This window comes from Rhincodon typus, chromosome 6 (genome assembly GCF_021869965.1).
Source record: "Rhincodon typus isolate 14 chromosome 6, sRhiTyp1.1, whole genome shotgun sequence".
NCBI lineage: Eukaryota > Metazoa > Chordata > Chondrichthyes > Orectolobiformes > Rhincodontidae > Rhincodon > Rhincodon typus.
This window is the reverse complement of record NC_063337.1, coordinates 12,727,061-12,736,365: the sequence shown is the minus strand read 5'-3', so window position 1 is coordinate 12,736,365 and position 9,305 is coordinate 12,727,061.

Here is a 9,305-nt window from a genome sequence, read left to right as displayed (position 1 = left end):
ATTAGCCACCCTCCAGTCCTCTGGCATCTCACCCGTGGCTGTAGGTGATTAAAATATCTTGCTAGGGCCCCACAATTCCTTGCCTGGCTTCCCACAATGTCCTAGTATACACCTGATCAGGTCCCAGAGATTTATCCATCTCTGTTTTTTAAGACTCTAGTATCTCCTCTTCTGTAATGTTCACTGTTTTCAAGACATCAGTATTTGTATACCTGCATTCCCTAGTCTGATGATTTTCTCCACAGAAAATCTTCAATCAGGACTTTGTTTTTACTGTTCTTAATTTCTGTCATGCTAGCTCACCTACTCTATACGCATATAGTGCAATATGATGGAAGATATGGGTCAGAAAAGATTACAGGACCACAAACATCAATGTGACAGCTTGGGCCAAATAGTCTGTTTCTGTGTTGTGTATTAAAGGGGGGGCTGCAGAAGGACAGGCTAGAAGAGTGGGCAAAGAAGTGGCAGATAGAATACAATGTGGGTAAGTGTGAAGTTATGCACTTTGGTTGGAAGAATAGTGGCACAAACTATTTCCTAAATCTGAAGAGCAAAGGGGCTTAGGAGTCTTAGTTCAGGATTCTCTTAAGGCTAACATGCAGGCTCAGTTGGTAGTTTGGAAGGCAAATGTCACTGCATTACACACTTCCAAAAATAAAAATGGAGATTGCTGGAAATTGCAGTAGGTCAGGTAGTAGAGAGGCAGAGTTAATATTTCAGCTTTATGATCCTTGTCAATACGTACTCTCTAGTTTTCTTAACAAACGACACTAATGACAATTATAATGCTAAATATCGTTTAAAAATCATTTTGAGACATTATTGTGGTACAAAGAAAGCAGAAGATAATGATTACATGATTGATAGAGGGTGAAAATGGATAACACATAGCCTGAAACATACTACAAAAGACTGAGTATTGAAGAGTTTGGAGATTATAATGCGTGACTACAAAATAACTCTGAGGTGTAACAGCCAATGGAAACATGTTCCTAACTGGATGACAAATACTGAAACATGACTTTTTATTTAGGTGTCTTATCTGCCCAGAACAGAAGAAGCACAATCATTGTTTAACACTAATAGACATCCTAATCTGGCCTCAGTCACTGCACCATGTAATTTGAAGTGAAGTGGTGTGGTATAATGCAAATGAATATACATTTCACTTTGCAGCAAATTGGCAAGGAGAACACACACTTATCTTATGTCACAAGAGGATCAGCTAACTTAACATTCAGCAGTGCACTGACAATGTTTCATATTCACTGTTTTAAGGGATTTTTACACATTTTAGGGTACCTAGGCAACAAACTGAGTTATATACAGCAATACTTTGGATAAGCCATTATTGAACAGTTGTTATGTTAAATCACTGCTTCCCTTCCTACAGGAGAGGACAGAACTCAAGGGGTGTACAGTACTCAGACCAGTAAATTCATAGCAGTGCAGATCACTATTGTATTGAGGCTTTCTTCTGTCATCAAAGTATGACATATAATGATTAGAAGGGAATTATAAGTCAATGGCGAATTAAATCCAGCTATGCTGGTGGATATGAAACAAGAATTTCAAAGAAAAAAGTCAAGGAGACATCAGCTCAGTGACCTCACATCAGAAATTAGTTCTGAGTTCTCAGGGCCCCAACTCAGTTCGGAGGAAAGGTCACCAACCAGAGGTGTAGGTCTGGATTTTAACTATCTGAGGTATTGGCGCAGTAGGTACTCAGCAGTGTATCCAGAGGCCAGAAGATACCATTGTGTGTTGGTGTCTTTTTAATGCAACCATTGCATTTACTTTTAACTCATGTACTTCCTGGCCAATTGAAGCAGCACTTGGGTAGACAACCATTATCAATTCAATGCAGCTTTCACACTTTGCAGTTTCCATACTAGGAAAATTATGTCACTATGGAATATAAACGGAGGTACATTATAGCAGAAATGACATGCCTACGTGAACCAATAGCAGTACTTAGAATCTTAATTTAAGAATTCCAGTATACTGTTAGTTATTTGTGGGCTCATGAAGAATTAAGTATGAGAGTACAATCATTTAATAATTTCTTATAATTATGTATTATAATAACCTATTTTGGCCTGAAGTATAATCATGAGTACGTTATCGTAGAGTAAATGCTACTTAAAAATTATTTTATTGCATGATAATCCCATTTTAAATTTGCATACAATTTTTAAATCCACCTTAAGAAACAATTGAATTTTCAAAGAAGTATATGAAGATTATAGTCCATTCTGATTTCTTAATAGGGTGGAGGGCCTTTGTATCAACATGTAAGAGGAAGTCTCAAGGTGAGAACCTTAGCCCTCTGCTGTGAACTAAAGAAAAGCTGCTCCAGTCTGTGTGTCTGTCATGATTATTATATTATTCTAGCTTTAAGTATGTTGGTGTAGCCCAGCAATACAGGTTATTAGTGCTCATGTTAAATCTTATGGAGAAAGAGTTCTTCGTGGATCACAGTAACCAACTTTTTCAGGTCTAAACAACCTCACATGGTTAGAAAGACAATTCCATAGCTCCCACTCCCTGCACTACCATCTGAGACCTTGTTCCTGGCAAACTTTCTAATTCTCATACTGCTTGGGTCCTGGTTTAAAATAAACATTTAATTGTTGTGACCCAGTGGCTCAGTGGTTAGCACTGCTGCCTCACAAAGCCAGCGACCCAGGTTTGATTCCAGCCTTGGGTGACTGTGTGGAGTTTGCACGTTCTCCCCGTGTCTGCGTGGGTTTCTTCCAGTTGCTGTGATTCCCTTGCACAGTCCAAATATGTTCACGTTATGGGGATTGGCCATGCTAAATTGCCCATAGTGTCCAGAGATGTGCAGGCTAGGTGGATTAGCCATCAGAAATGCAGGGTTACAGGCAAAGGGTAGAGGCTTTGGTCTGGATGGGATGCTCTTCCGAGGGTTGGTGTGGACTTGATGGTTCAAATGGTCTGTTTCCATACTGTACGGGAATTCTAGGATTCTATGCTGGGTTAATTTGGAGTTTTCCCTTCACAATGCTGTGTAGTCTAAGGATGCAGAAGGGGATGGGAGGCATAAGAGACAATGAGGAAATATGATTGGAAATTGCCTGAAGAGGTGAGCAGAAGGATCGCAATGCCACACTGGGTACTGTTTTCAAGGGTTGAATGACCTAATCAGATCTGGAAAAGCACATTCAAGTGTCTGCTGATGTGTATCTAATGCCAACATACATTTCCAACGTCTCCTGCTGACTCTCACACTTACTGGTATTGGAATTATATGAAAAATTTAAGGACAACAAAGCACTAGCCATCTTGACTGAAGAAACTGCCAAAGACAAAGGAGAACTACTGAAAATCATTTTAAAGAAAGGGTTGAGGGCCCATCTCTGTGTTTCAATGATACCTGGTTAGCTTTGACAGTGAAAGATTGAAGATTGTTATTGGCACTTGATGGATTGAGAATCACATGTTCACAATCACATGACTGAATGCCACCCCATCACCTCTCTTAGGAAAGGCTATGAATAGAAGCCTGATTAGTTGCTACAGAAGTCAGCGACAACAAGATGAGATACAAAAACAGAAGTTGCTGGAAAAGCTCAGCAGGTCTGGCAGCATCTGTGAAGAAAAAAATAGAGTTAACGTTTCGGGTCCGGTGACCCTTCTTCAGTTCACAGATGCTGCCAGACCTGCTGGGCTTTTCCAGAAACTTTGTTTTTGTTCCTGATTTACAGCATCCGCAGTTCTTTCGGTTTTTATTTAAGATGAGATACAATATTGAAAAGTAATTTCACTCTCTTTGAATAGCCTTTAGTCCAATTTTGGACCCTCTCTCAATTTTGTTATTACAAAATAATTTTACTCAGAATAAAATCCAAGTGCATTCGCTTGCACTTGGAACAAGGACAGATCGCAGTTTAAAAGAGTGTCTTTTCAGAAACATTTAGCTTACATTTGCCACAACATTGGGATTGCAAGATCACCAACAAGAAAGTTTATTTCTTTGGGCTTTTGCTTTAAAATCCTACCTCCCCCACTCTATAACTTTGCAGGCCAATGTGTGTTTGTGTCTGTCAAGCGATCGGGGTGGGGGGTTGGGGGTGCGTGGGGGTCGGGTGGCGGTGTTGGGGTTTACGCCTTAATAATATTTATACATTTAACTGGGTGAAATTTAATTATAAAAAAATCTCTTCAATTGCTACATCAAGAGTTGGCTGGTTTGCTTCTTCATGGTTTTACAAGTTCAAGATCGTACTGAGTTGAGAAAGAGAATTATATTTAATCTCTATTTTAACCAAACTCAGGAGTGAAAACAATGAAAGCTACTCAGTCAGCAGACCTAGTAGTATTAGGAAGGGACAATATTGTTAGATGGTTAGACGTTGATTTCCGCAACTGAGGACAATCCTGCAGGTTGTACAGCCTGCCTAGTGCAATGTTTACAGACATCAACTGGGGCCTGGAGATGAACGTGGAGTGGAAGGGGGTAGATCAGATTGTTATGGTATATATGGATAGCAACGACACAGAGAGGAATAGGAATAAGGTGCTGCTAAGGGGGTCTGAGTAACTATGACTTAACTTGGAAGCCAAAATGGTATTAATCTGTGAATTTCTACCTCACCCATAATTGAATTTGCATCACATAATCAAACATTAGAGAAATTGGATGCTTGGCTCAAAGATTAATGTGGGAATACATTTCAATTCCTGAGGTACTGGCATGCGGAGTATGGCAAGTGACCGCTGTACCACTAGGACAGATTTCATCTTAACTGTGCTGGAGTAGTGTCCTTATGAGCAATTTAACTGGGGCTATAGAGGGTGCTTTAAACCAATTAGTAGGTGGTGGAGGGAGGATTTCATCTGAGCTGAGATTGCACTATTAAAAAGTCAGATCGTGGTTATAATCTAGGTTAGTTATATCGGTAATGCTGACCACAAAGTAACAGGAAGGCACAAAGTATACAAATGTAAGAAATTACCAACAAATAAGGTCACAGTAGTCAAAAAATGTAAAACGATAGAGTAAAAAGTTCTTTATCTTAATATTCACTGCATCCAAAACAAGATATGTCAATGGATAGCACAAATAAATGATAAACCAAGATGTTGTTAAAAGCTGACTTAGGCTGGAGTCTAAATGCTCAAAATTTCAGAAGAACAGAATGATTGGAACAGGAGATAACAAGGTGTAGAGCTGGATGAACACAGCAGGCCAAGCAGCATCAGAGCAGCAGGAAGGCTGACGTTTCGGTCCTAGACCCTTGATTGGAACAGGAGGTGTTATTAGAGATGGGACCCAGACAGGAGAGAAAAATTCCCTATCTTGGCAAATGAAGGAACCATTTTGAAAGAAGATAAGCCATGGTAAAGGAATGAAGTCACTATGCATCCCCCAAGCAATAGCAGCATTGTAGAGCTGAGTAGAAATCAAGAAATAATTGGAAGCTGCAAGAAAGGTAAATTTTTAGAAAGGGAGATTTTAATCTTCATATGGATTGGTCACATTAATTTCGCAAAGAAAGTCAGGAGATTGCGTTCAAAGAGAGTATTTGGGACTGTTTCTTCGTGCGATGCATTTTGGAAGCATTCAGAGAGCAAGTTATATTAACAAGTTATATTAATGTGTGAATATACAAGATTAATTCATGGTCTCACATCAAAGGATCCTCTGGGCAACAGTGACTTTAACACAGTAAAACTCCACATTCAATTTAAGGATGAGAAATATGGTTCTAAATCTATATACACAAATTTAACACAGGGTGTGAAGACAGAGTTCACCAAAATGGTTTGGGAAAATAGATTAAAATTTAAGGTAGTAGACTAGTAGTGGCAGGCAATTAAGGAGACATTTCATAATTCTCAGCAATTGAGAAAGAAAAACTTTGTGAGAGGGATGCATCATCCATGGCTAACTAAGGAAATTAAGGACGTTATCTAATTGAAAAAATATGCTGTGAAGATTAATTGTGGGCAGGAGGTTAGGAATTTTTGTAGAAACCAGGAAAGTATGACAAAAAAATGGGATATATTACAATGAGAGGGAAAGCTAGAATGAAATATAAAAACAGACAGTAAAGGATGTAAAATAAAAGAACAGCTGAAGTGTTGATCAGTTAGAGGATGAGGTTGGAGAATAATAATATGAAACAAAGAGATGGCAGGGACTTTGATAAGTATTTTGTATCTGTATGTGTCTTCAAAATATAAGTCACAAAAAGCATCCTAAGAATGATAGAAAATAAATAGGCAAAAGGGAATGTGGAACCCAAAGTGATTGCAATAACTAGAGAAAAATTGCTGGAAAAATTAATGGGACTAAAAGCTGACAAAGACCTGAGGACTGCAGTCAAACCTCATGGAGATCTGTGCTCCTGCTTGGTGTCTTCACTGTTTCTGCATGAGGATCAACCATTTTATTCACACACTGTTGTGACCGTTTTGCAGAAAGTTAACATAATTATTCATTGCAAGGCAACAAGAAGTGAGTTGGCAGCCAAGCAGGTAACATCGACATTACAACCCAATGACCAATTAAGTTGTCTGCCCAAGAAGGTGCCCTCTGCTCTTGGACACCTGCTATCCTTGTTCCCTCAAAATTGACAGAGACAGCCTGCTCACTTTCCTCATCTTGGTGGCACCCATAGGATCCTCTCCTGGGACTGCAGTACAGCAGTATCTCTTGGGTCAGCAGGCAGAGGTGAATGTAATGGCCATCACTAAGGAGAAGGTGCTGGGGAAGCTGAAAGGTCTGAAACTGGATAAACTACCCTCACCAGATGGTCTACACCCCAGAGTTCTGAGGAGATTGTAGAGGTGATCTTTCAGGAATTACTGGAGTCAGGGAGAGTCCCAGAAGACTGGAAAATGGCTCATGTAACACCCATGATTAAGACGGATGAGATTATGGAGTACTTGGAAGTGCATGGTAAAATAGGGCTGACTCAGCGTAGCTTCATCGATGTGAGGTCATGCCTGAGATACAAAAATAAGTAGAAGGATAGGTAGTGTTGAGCGAGCAGAGAGGCTGCAGAAAGCGAGGAGAGCAGGCAAAGAAGTGACAGATGAAATACAGTATGGGAAATTGTGAGGTAATACACTTTAGCAGGAAGAACAGGGGCCTAGAATATTTTCTAAATGGGGAAAGGTTTCAGAAATCTGAAGCACAAAAGGACATGTGCGGCATGGTGGCTCAGTGGTTAGCACTGCTACCTCACAGCACCAGCGACCGGGGTTTGGTTCCAACTTTGGGTGACTGTCTTTGCAGAGTTTGTATGTTCTCCCTGCGTCTGCGTGGGTTTCCTCCGGGTGCCCCGGTTTCCTTTCACAGTTCAAAGATGTGCAGTTTAGGTGGATTGGCCATGTTAATTGCCCGAAGTGTCCAGGGGTGAGAGGTGTGTAAATTAGGTAGATTAGATGTGGGAAATGCAGGGTTATAGGAAAAGATTAGGGGGATGGATCTGGATGGGATGCTGTTTGGAGGGGCATTGTGGACTTGTTGGGCTGACCGGCCAGTTTCCACACTGTAGGGGGTCAATGATTTTATGACTTCGGAGTCCTAGTTCACGATTCACTTCTCCCCTTGATGGAGGGATGAATTACCAGGGGGCATAGATTTAAATTAAAGGGTAGAGGTTCAGAGGAGATGTGAGGAAAGACTTTTTCACCCAGGGGGTGTTGGGAATCTAGCTGTAAGGGTATTAGAAGGAGAAACTCTCATATCATTTACGGAATATTTAGATGTGCATTTCTGACATCAAGGCCTACAAGGCTATTGGGCAAGAGCTGGAAGATGGGATTACAATAATTAGGTGGTTGTTTTTGACCAATGTGATGTGACGGACCAAAGCCTGTGCTGTAGATTTCTATGACTCTATGACTCAACCCTGTCCCTTGTCAATGTGCAGTGACCCTGAGGTTAAACATCATCAGTTGTCTCTCTCTAATGAGAGAGACGAGGCAACATTACCTTCCCTGATTTGTGTCATATTGACCTAGAGTCATCGAGTCATAGAATCGTACAGCACAGAAACAGACCTTTCAGTCCAACACATCTGCGCCAACCAGACAACCCAATGTGACCTAGTCCCACTTGCCAGCATTTGGCCCATATCCCTCTAGACCCTTCCTATTCATATATCCAGATACACTTTAAATGTTGCAATTGTACCCATCTCCACCTCTTCCTCTGGCAGCTTGTTCCATACACGTACCACCATCTGCATGAAAAAGTTACCCGTCAGGTCCTTTTTAAATCTTTCCCCTCTCACCTTAAACCTATGCCATCCAGTTTTGGACGCCTTCGCCCTAGGAAAAAGACTTTGGCTATTCACTCTATCCATGCCCCTAGTGATTTTCCCTCAGCTTCCTATTCTCCAAGGAAAATAGCCCCAGGCTATTCAGCCTCTACCTATAAATCAAAACTTTCAACTCTGGCAAAATGCTTGTAAATCACTTCTGCGCCCACTCAAATTTAACAACAATCAGAATTGTATGAAGTATTCTAAAAGTGGCAATGATGTCAGCTAATGCAGTGTGGAGCTGGAGGAACACAGCTGGCCAGGCAGCATCAGAGGAGCAGGAAAGCTGACATTTCGGGTCTGACCCGAAACGTCAACTTTCCGGCTCCTCTGAGGCTGCCTGGCCTGCTGTGTTCCTCTAGCTCCACACTGTGTTATCTCTGACTCCAGCATTGGCAGTTCTTACTATCTCTGAATGATGTCAGCTAACGCTGATATGTAGACGTGCACATTGATGAATTTCTTACCTTGTGAAATGTATTTTGCTTGCAAAGTATTGTGCTTTGCAGGAAATCTTAAATATAATTAGCAAATGCTGGAAATACCCAACGGCTATCAGACATCATCTGAACAAAACAAACAGACTTACCCTTTCAGTTCTCCAACTCTTCATTGAAACCTGAATGGCATGATTCCATTGTCTACATCTGTTTGTGTATATTGAAGTGTGTTTAAATTGCAGCTGAAGTAGTCATGGATTTAAACATTGAGAGGCATTGTAAATATCTAACTTAATAAGAAACTGACTCGTGTACATCAACAAATCTAGAAAATGGTTCAGCACAATTTTTTAAAACACCTTCTCTGAACTGAGATCAGGTTAGTCACATAATTACTCTTGTTAAAAATGTTTATTTTTTAAGATAGATTTGTTGGATTCATAAAACAACCCCAATTTATCACTCAATGCATGTTTTTCAATGCAAGGCAAAATGATAAGCAACTGTGTTCTATTATGTTATCCAATAGTTCTGGCTCATGAATTAATTTTTTTCTTCTTTA